The sequence below is a fragment of the Lissotriton helveticus genome, chromosome 4_1 (assembly GCF_964261635.1).
Source record: "Lissotriton helveticus chromosome 4_1, aLisHel1.1, whole genome shotgun sequence".
Taxonomy (NCBI): domain Eukaryota; kingdom Metazoa; phylum Chordata; class Amphibia; order Caudata; family Salamandridae; genus Lissotriton; species Lissotriton helveticus.
The window spans coordinates 1,692,725,160-1,692,734,789 of NC_136063.1; the positions used below are offsets into that span (position 1 = coordinate 1,692,725,160).

Genomic DNA, 9,630 nt, shown 5'->3' on the forward strand with positions numbered 1-9,630 from the left:
CAGATCCCCTGCTTAGAGAAATACACCTCCTATATCTTTTCCCACTGAAGGGAGCAGGAGGAAGTACTTGTTTCCTGGGGAACATGGGTCTGCCCCTGGAATTTTTTAACCCGGCTCTTGTAGATTTCTCTCCTTTTTGGATTTCACCTACAAGCTCTCCCTTGCCAGAGGAGCAGGATCTGCTGATGCAGGCCCGGCTGGCTCAAACGTGCAAAGGCTTTTCTCCAAACCTCTGGGGGAAAATTGAGGAGAGTTCCCTGCCCCCGCCTCCTCAACGGGCTTCCAAACGGGCAATGCCCTGACGGGTCCCCCACAACCCGTCCTGCCCACAGCCACACCCCTGTATATGAGGGTGACCCATGTCCCTCACCCTCCATGTTAGAACGGAAGGCACCGTCTGTCCTGAGGGGTGTACCAGACAGGCATCTCTCCAGCCAGGCAGACCCCTGCAGCACCCGTTAAGCTCCAAAGTCTATATATTCCCAAGATGCCACAGGTCAGTATGCAAATCAGACAGCCCTGGCCACACCCTCCCTGTGGCTGGCCTCTGCTTTTTTCCGTACGTGCAGCTCAGTTTTTTCTTACCCAGATCCAGACTTCCATTTTAGCAAAAAGGTGGGTTGCAATGGGTCCAGGATGCCATTTGGAAACAAAGCCTGCAGGCCTGTCAAAGGAGACTTCCTGCCGCACGCCATGTGGTCAGAAGCCTACAAAAGGAATTGCACTTTGGCATACAGGGTCTCACTTGCTCAAGAGCCTTGCACAAGTGACTTTCCTCCCGCTGTGGAAAGCAGCTATAAAGGGACCTTGCGAAAATGATATTTGGAGCTATACTGCGTGATGCTAGGCAAACTGTGAGTCAGAAAGCAACTTCATTTTGAGAAGCCTGCGACCTACGGGAAGGAAAATTTTCAAGGGCAGAAGAAGGACTTTTCCCTGACCGGGAATCGAACCCGGGCCGCGGCGGTGAGAGCGCCGAATCCTAACCACTAGACCACCAGGGAGCCCAGTGCCATGCAGCAAAAGTTCATACACTGCTTTCCGAATGACAAAGCTCATGGGGGCTGAAAGCTTATTTTTCTCTACAGCACATATGAATCAGAACTTGAAAAAATCCTCATAATGCCACCCGACTGTCTGTCACTTCCAAGCACAGGCCATCCTCTCCCCCTTGCTACTGAACCGATTAATTCCTGTACAATCGGGATCCACGGGAAAACACAAGAGGGACACCTAGTGGCTGCTGATGGCGCACAGACAGCTGGAACACTTTCTCAACCCTGTCTCGTTATTCAGCTTGCTGGAAGAATACATTGCGCTTAAGCGATTCAAGAGTGCAAGGGAGAAGAGTGCTCCAAAGTAGATGTATGCATCACAGCAGGGGTTTCCAGCAATTTACCTTTCTGGTGAGCTGGTACAGTTTTACACACACATAGAGCACCAGACTGGGTGGAGGAGTGCGTGCGCATAAAGGTGGCTGAGGGCAATGGGAGAAAAAACAACCTGGGGCACAGGGGACCAAGTCCCTTACCTCCTCTTTCGTTCATGGGTAGGGGTACCTTTTTAAGGACCTTCGTTTAAAAAAGCTACTGGGACAAAACACTCAAATCTATGCTTTAGAGGTATCTTCCCTGACCGGGAATCGAACCCGGGCCGTGGCGGTGAAAGCGCCGAATCCTAGCCACTTGACCACCAGGGAGGAGATGCTCTTGTGTGCTTGCCTTGCTCACCCCCTTATTGTGACTAAGCTAATTCCAATATAAAAATGGCCCGTAAAGTCCGAGTGGGAGAAAGTTAGGTGTCACACAGTGTGTTTGTCATAAGCAATTACCTTTAGCCTCCTGCAAAAGCCTTTTAACTCCGCAAACAGCTCTTGCTGGACAGCCGGTGCTGCAGCAGCCAGCAGAAAAAGGGAGTTGAGTAAAGCTGGGCCTTGGGTCTCACCAGGGTGGCCGAGTGATTAAGGCATTGGACTTAAGATCCAATGGACGTTTGTCCGCATGGGTTCGAGCCCCATTCCTGGTATGGGTTTTCAGCTGCTTTGTAAGAAAGTGCAGATGCTTTTGAAAAGCATTTTCCTGCGCCCTTCCACTGCCACTCTCCAACAGTCCCCATTCAAGTCTCAGCTGTGGGGTCTGCTGCTACTCTGCTACCAGCATGGATGCTTCCCAAAGCAATGCAGTGCCATCTACGCAGATCCCCTGCTTAGAGAAATACACCTCCTATATCTTTTCCCACTGAAGGGAGCAGGAGGAAGTACTTGTTTCCTGGGGAACATGGGTCTGCCCCTGGAATTTTTTAACCCGGCTCTTGTAGATTTCTCTCCTTTTTGGATTTCACCTACAAGCTCTCCCTTGCCAGAGGAGCAGGATCTGCTGATGCAGGCCCGGCTGGCTCAAACGTGCAAAGGCTTTTCCCCAAACCTCTGGGGGAAAATTGAGGAGAGTTCCCTGCCCCCGCCTCCTCAACGGGCTTCCAAACGGGCAATGCCCTGACGGGTCCCCCACAACCCGTCCTGCCCACAGCCACACCCCTGTATATGAGGGTGACCCATGTCCCTCACCCTCCATGTTAGAACGGAAGGCACCGTCTGTCCTGAGAGGGTGTACCAGACAGGCATCTCTCCAGCCAGGCAGACCCCTGCAGCACCCGTTAAGCTCCAAAGCCTACATATTCCCAAGATGCCACAGGTCAGTATGCAAATCAGACAGCCCTGGCCACACCCTCCCTGTGGCTGGCCTCTGCTTTTTTCCGTACGTGCAGCTCAGTTTTTTCTTACCCAGATCCAGACTTCCATTTTAGCAAAAAGGTGGGTTGCAACGGGTCCAGGATGCCATTTGGAAACAAAGCCTGCAGGCCTGTCAAAGGAGACTTCCTGCCGCACGCCATGTGGTCAGAAGCCTACAAAAGGAATTGCACTTTGGAATACAGGGTCTCACTTGCTCAAGAGCCTTGCACAAGTGACTTTCCTCCCGCTGTGGAAAGCAGCTATAAAGGGACCTTGCGAAAATGATATTTGGAGCTATACTGCGTGATGCTAGGCAAACTGTGAGTCAGAAAGCAACTTCATTTTGAGAAGCCTGCGACCTACGGGAAGGAAAATTTTCAAGGGCAGAAGAAGGACTTTTCCCTGACCGGGAATCGAACCCGGGCCGCGGCGGTGAGAGCGCCGAATCCTAACCACTAGACCACCAGGGAGCCCAGTGCCATGCAGCAAAAGTTCATACACTGCTTTCCGAATGACAAAGCTCATGGGGGCTGAAAGCTTATTTTTCTCTACAGCACATATGAATCAGAACTTGAAAAAATCCTCATAATGCCACCCGACTGTCTGTCACTTCCAAGCACAGGCCATCCTCTCCCCCTTGCTACTGAACCGATGAATTCCTGTACAATCGGGATCCACGGGAAAACACAAGAGGGACACCTAGTGGCTGCTGATGGCGCACAGACAGCTGGAACACTTTCTCAACCCTGTCTCGTTATTCAGCTTGCTGGAAGAATACATTGCGCTTAAGCGATTCAAGAGTGCAAGGGAGAAGAGTGCTCCAAAGTAGATGTATGCATCACAGCAGGGGTTTCCAGCAATTTACCTTTCTGGTGAGCTGGTACAGTTTTACACACACATAGAGCACCAGACTGGGTGGAGGAGTGCGTGCGCATAAAGGTGGCTGAGGGCAATGGGAGCAAAACAACCTGGGGCACAGGGGACCAAGTCCCTTTCCTCCTCTTTCGTTCATGGGTAGGGGTACCTTTTTAAGGACCTTCGTTTAAAAAAGCTACTTGGACAAAACACTCAAATCTATGCTTTAGAGGTATCTTCCCTGACCGGGAATCGAACCGGGGCCGCGGCGGTGAAAGCGTCGAATCCTAGCCACTTGACCACCAGGGAGGAGATGCTCTTGTGTGCTTGCCTTGCTCACCCCCTTATTGTGACTAAGCTAATTCCAATATAAAAATAGCCCGTAAAGTCCGAGTGGGAGAAAGTTAGGTGTCACACAGTGTGTTTGTCATAAGCAATTACCTTTAGCCTCCTGCAAAAGCCTTTTAACTCCGCAAACAGCTCTTGCTGGACAGCCGGTGCTGCAGCAGCCAGCAGAAAAAGGGAGTTGAGTAAAGCTGAGCCTTGGGTCTCACCAGGGTGGCCGAGTGATTAAGGCATTGGACTTAAGATCCAATGGATGTTTGTCCGCATGGGTTCGAGCCCCATTCCTGGTATGGGTTTTCAGCTGCTTTGTAAGAAAGTGCAGATGCTTTTGAAAAGCATTTTCCTGCGCCCTTCCACTGCCACTCTCCAACAGTCCCCATTCAAGTCTCAGCTGTGGGGTCTGCTGCTACTCTGCTACCAGCATGGATGCTTCCCAAAGCAATGCAGTGCCATCTACGCAGATCCCCTGCTTAGAGAAATACACCTCCTATATCTTTTCCCACTGAAGGGAGCAGGAGGAAGTACTTGTTTCCTGGGGAACATGGGTCTGCCCCTGGAATTTTTTAACCCGGCTCTTGTAGATTTCTCTCCTTTTTTGATTTCACCTACAAGCTCTCCCTTGCCAGAGGAGCAGGATCTGCTGATGTAGGCCCGGCTGGCTCAAACGTGCAAAGGCTTTTCCCCAAACCTCTGGGGGAAAATTGAGGAGAGTTCCCTGCCCCCGCCTCCTCAACGGGCTTCCAAACGGGCAATGCCCTGACGGGTCCCCCACAACCCGTCCTGCCCACAGCCACACCCCTGTATATGAGGGTGACCCATGTCCCTCACCCTCCATGTTAGAACGGAAGGCACCGTCTGTCCTGAGGGGTGTACCAGACAGGCATCTCTCCAGCCAGGCAGACCCCTGCAGCACCCGTTAAACTCCAAAGCCTATACATTCCCAAGATGCCACAGGTCAGTATGCAAATCAGACAGCCCTGGCCACACCCTCCCTGTGGCTGGCCTCTGCTTTTTTCCGTACGTGCAGCTCAGTTTTTTCTTACCCAGATCCAGACTTCCATTTTAGCAAAAAGGTGGGTTGCAATGGGTCCAGGATGCCATTTGGAAACAAAGCCTGCAGGCCTGTCAAAGGAGACTTCCTGCCGCACGCCATGTGGTCAGAAGCCTACAAAAGGAATTGCACTTTGGAATACAGGGTCTCACTTGCTCAAGAGCCCTGCACAAGTGACTTTCCTCCCGCTGTGGAAAGCAGCTATAAAGGGACCTTGCGAAAATGATATTTGGAGCTATACTGCGTGATGCTAGGCAAACTGTGAGTCAGAAAGCAACTTCATTTTGAGAAGCCCGCGACCTACGGGAAGGAAAAGTTTTCAAGGGCAGAAGAAGGACTTTTCCCTGACCGGGAATCGAACCCGGGCCGCGGCGGTGAGAGCGCCGAATCCTAACCACTAGACCACCAGGGAGCCCAGTGCCATGCAGCAAAAGTTCATACACTGCTTTCCGAATGACAAAGCTCATGGGGGCTGAAAGCTTATTTTTCTCTACAGCACATATGAATCAGAACTTGAAAAAATCCTCATAATGCCACCCGACTGTCTGTCACTTCCAAGCACAGGCCATCCTCTCCCCCTTGCTACTGAACCGATGAATTCCTGTACAATCGGGATCCACGGGAAAACACAAGAGGGACACCTAGTGGCTGCTGATGGCGCACAGACAGCTGGAACACTTTCTCAACCCTGTCTCGTTATTCAGCTTGCTGGAAGAATACATTGCGCTTAAGCGATTCAAGAGTGCAAGGGAGAAGAGTGCTCCAAAGTAGATGTATGCATCACAGCAGGGGTTTCCAGCAATTTACCTTTCTGGTGAGCTGGTACTGCACTTTACACACACATAGAGCACCAGACTGGGTGGAGGAGTGCGTGCGCATAAAGGTGGCTGAGGGCAATGGGAGCAAAACAACCTGGGGCACAGGGGACCCAGTCCCTTTCCTCCTCTTTCGTTCATGGGTAAGGGTACCTTTTTAAGGACCTTCATTTAAAAAAAGCTACTGGGACAAAACACTCAAATCTATGCTTTAGAGGTATCTTCCCTGACCAAGAATCGAACCCGGGCCGCGGCGGTGAAAGCGCAGAATCCTAGCCACTAGACCACCAGGGAGGAGATGCTGTTGTGTGCTTGCCTTGCTCACCCCCTTATTGTGACTAAGCTAACTCCAATATAAAAATTGCCAGTAAAGTCCAAGTGGGAGAAAGTTAGGTGTCACACAGTGTGTTTGTCATAATCAATTACCTTTAGCCTCCTGCAAAAGCCTTTTAACTCCGCAAACAGCTCTTGCTGGACAGCCGGGGCTGCAGCAGCCAGCAGAAAAAGGGAGTTGAGTAAAGCTGGGCCTTGGGTCTCACCAGGGTGGCCGAGTGGTTAAGGCGTTGGACTTAAGATCCAATGGACGTTTGTCCGCATGGGTTCGAGCCCCATTCCTGGTATGGGTTTTCAGCTGCTTTGTAAGAAAGTGCAGATGCTTTTGAAAAGCATTTTCCTGCGCCCTTCCACTGCCCCTCTCCAACAGTCCCCATTCAAGTCTCAGCTGTGGGGTCTGCTGCTACTCTGCTACCAGCATGGATGCTTCCCAAAGCAATGCAGTGCCATCTACGCAGATCCCCTGCTTAGAGAAATACACCTCCTATATCTTTTCCCACTGAAGGGAGCAGGAGGAAGTACTTGTTTCCTGGGGAACATGGGTCTGCCCCTGGAATTTTTTAACCCGGCTCTTGTAGATTTCTCTCCTTTTTTGATTTCACCTACAAGCTCTCCCTTGCCAGAGGAGCAGGATCTGCTGATGCAGGCCCGGCTGGCTCAAACGTGCAAAGGCTTTTCCCCAAACCTCTGGGGGAAAATTGAGGAGAGTTCCCTGCCCCCGCCTCCTCAACGGGCTTCCAAACGGGCAATGCCCTGACGGGTCCCCCACAACCCGTCCTGCCCACAGCCACACCCCTGTATATGAGGGTGACCCATGTCCCTCACCCTCCATGTTAGAACGGGAGGCACCGTCTGTCCTGAGGGGTGTACCAGACAGGCATCTCTCCAGCCAGGCAGACCCCTGCAGCACCCGTTAAGCTCCAAAGCCTATACATTCCCAAGATGCCACAGGTCAGTATGCAAATCAGACAGCCCTGGCCACACCCTCCCTGTGGCTGGCCTCTGCTTTTTTCCATACGTGCAGCTCAGTTTTTTCTTACCCAGATCCAGACTTCCATTTTAGCAAAAAGGTGGGTTGCAATGGGTCCAGGATGCCATTTGGAAACAAAGCCTGCAGGCCTGTCAAAGGAGACTTCCTGCCGCACGCCATGTGGTCAGAAGCCTACAAAAGGAATTGCACTTTGGAATACAGGGTCTCACTTGCTCAAGAGCCTTGCACAAGTGACTTTCCTCCCGCTGTGGAAAGCAGCTATAAAGGGACCTTGCGAAAATGATATTTGGAGCTATACTGCGTGATGCTAGGCAAACTGTGAGTCAGAAAGCAACTTCATTTTGAGAAGCCCGCGACCTACGGGAAGGAAAAGTTTTCAAGGGCAGAAGAAGGACTTTTCCCTGACCCGGAATCGAACCCGGGCCGCGGCGGTGAGAGCGCCGAATCCTAACCACTAGACCAGGGGTGCCCAAACCTGTCCTGGCGGGCCGTATCCATGCCAGATTTTTGGGATATCCCCATCTGGGGATCACGGTTCGATCCCCGGCACCGGCGGCAGATTAGCCCAGCACCAGGTGACTCTGGGAAATAGCTGGCGCCGCGGCTAGGGCGGCTGACTCCGGAATCTGGAGATTTTTTTATTTAAGGTTTTTGTAGAGCGCGTAGTAACCCTCGAGCATCCCAGAGATCAGGGTTCGATCCCCGGCACCGGCCGCAGATTAGCCCAGCACCACGTGACTCTGGGAAATAGCTGGCGCCGCGGCTAGGGAGGCTGACTCCGGAATCTGGAGATCACGGTTCGATCCCCGGCACCGGCGGCAGATTAGCCCAGCACCAGGTGACTCTGGGAAATAGCTGGCGCCGCGGCTAGGGCGGCTGACTCGGAATCTGGAGATTTTTTTATTTAAGGTTTTTGTAGAGCGCGTAGTAACCCTCGAGCATCCCAGAGATCAGGGTTCGATCCCCGGCACCTGCCGCAGATTAGCCCAGCACCATGTGACTCTGGGCAATAGCTGGCGCCGCGGCTAGGGCGGCTGACTCCGGAATCTGGGGATCACGTTTCGATCCCCGGCACCGGCGGCAGATTAGCCCAGCACCATGTGACTCTGGGCAATAGCTTGCTTAATCTTCCCGACGGCCCCTAGCGCCTAGAGACCCTTACGGGTGATTGTGCGCCTTACAAATGTGGATTATTATTATTATTATTATTATTATTTGGGCCGATTCCGATCCGGTTCGTAAAAGCACATCTGCCCGAATCTGTCGGACAACCATGTACGCCCGGGAGAGGACTGCCCGGGACCCGTGGAGCCCGTCCTGGTCACTCTGAACTGCCATCGGCCTGGAGAAGGGAGCGCCGGACGCCCGGGGGGAGGACTGCCTGGGACCCGTGGAGCCCGTCCTGGGCACTCTGACCTGCCGTCGGCCCGGGGAAGGGAGCCCCGGACGCCCAGGGGGAGGACTGCCCGGGACCCATGGAGCCCGTCCTGGGCACTCTGACCTGCCGACGGCCCGGGGAAGGGAGCCCCGGACGCCCGGGGGAGGACTGCCCGGGACCCGTGGAACTCGTCCTGGGCACTCTGACATGCCGCTGACCCGGGGAAGGGAACCCCGGACGCCCGGGAACCGTGGAGCCCGTCCTGGGCACTCTGACAAGCCGTCGGACCGGGGAAGGGAGTCCCAGATACCCGGGACCCGTGGAGCCCGTCATGGGCACTCTGACAAGCCGGTGTCCCGGGGAAGGGAGCCCCGGACGCCCGGGACTCGTGGAGCCCGTCCTGGGCACTCTGGCATGCCGTTGGCCTGGGGAAGGGAGCCCCGGACGCCCGGGGCCCGTGGAGCCCATCCTGGGCAGTTTGACATGCCGTTGGCCTGGGGAAGGGAGCCCCGGACGCCCGGGGGGGGAGGACTGCCAGGGACCCGTGGAGCCCGTCCTGGGCACTTTGACCTGCCGTTGGCCTGGAGATGGAAGCCCCGGATGCCTGGGGGAGGACTGCCCGGGACCCATGGAGCCCGTCCCGGGTACTTTGCCATGCTGTTGGCCTCCTGGAGATGGGTGCCCCGGACGCCCGGGGGAGGACTGCCCGGGACGTATGGAGCCCGTCCCGGGCACTTTTCCATGCCGTCGGCAGGGATGGAGCCCCGGACGCCCGGGGGACGACTGCCCAAGAGCCATGGAGCCCGTCCTGGGCAATTTGACAAGCCGTTGGCCTGGAGGAAGGAAGCCCCGGGTGGCCTAGGGAGGTGTTACCCAGGCATAGCCCATCTGGTCCCCCTAGCAGAGAACCACCAGCCTTGGAGGGGTGTCCGGGCCTACCCTGTCCCTAGTAATCCGGAGGGAAATTACCTGACTTTCTTGCAATCTGTGCACACGAGGTGACAGAGGGGACCCAAGGCGCGAAAGTACCCGACCTCCTGGAGCCCTCGCTGGGATCCGGGAGGCGAATGGCACCTCATCGGGACTTCCAGGGCGACCAGATGGCCGAGGCGAGAGGGGCGACCAGATGGCCGG

At 54.5% G+C, this 9,630-nt stretch overlaps 7 non-coding genes across 7 annotated transcripts; 3 read left to right on the forward strand and 4 right to left on the reverse strand.

Moving 5' to 3' along the window:
• Positions 1-932: 932 nt before the first annotated feature.
• On the reverse strand, positions 933-1,004 carry TRNAE-CUC (transfer RNA glutamic acid (anticodon CUC)). Its single transcript has one exon. It is a non-coding gene; the product is annotated as a tRNA-Glu (tRNA).
• Positions 1,005-1,627: 623 nt separating this feature from the next.
• TRNAE-UUC (transfer RNA glutamic acid (anticodon UUC)) lies at positions 1,628-1,699 on the reverse strand. Its single transcript has one exon. It is a non-coding gene; the product is annotated as a tRNA-Glu (tRNA).
• A 243-nt stretch (positions 1,700-1,942) lies between these two features.
• Positions 1,943-2,025, forward strand: TRNAL-UAA (transfer RNA leucine (anticodon UAA)). Its single transcript has one exon. It is a non-coding gene; the product is annotated as a tRNA-Leu (tRNA).
• A 1,101-nt stretch (positions 2,026-3,126) lies between these two features.
• On the reverse strand, positions 3,127-3,198 carry TRNAE-CUC (transfer RNA glutamic acid (anticodon CUC)). The gene has a single exon. It is a non-coding gene; the product is annotated as a tRNA-Glu (tRNA).
• A 937-nt stretch (positions 3,199-4,135) lies between these two features.
• On the forward strand, positions 4,136-4,218 carry TRNAL-UAA (transfer RNA leucine (anticodon UAA)). The gene has a single exon. It is a non-coding gene; the product is annotated as a tRNA-Leu (tRNA).
• A 1,101-nt stretch (positions 4,219-5,319) lies between these two features.
• On the reverse strand, positions 5,320-5,391 carry TRNAE-CUC (transfer RNA glutamic acid (anticodon CUC)). The gene has a single exon. It is a non-coding gene; the product is annotated as a tRNA-Glu (tRNA).
• A 940-nt stretch (positions 5,392-6,331) lies between these two features.
• On the forward strand, positions 6,332-6,414 carry TRNAL-UAA (transfer RNA leucine (anticodon UAA)). Its single transcript has one exon. It is a non-coding gene; the product is annotated as a tRNA-Leu (tRNA).
• The last annotated feature ends 3,216 nt before the right edge of the window (positions 6,415-9,630 follow it).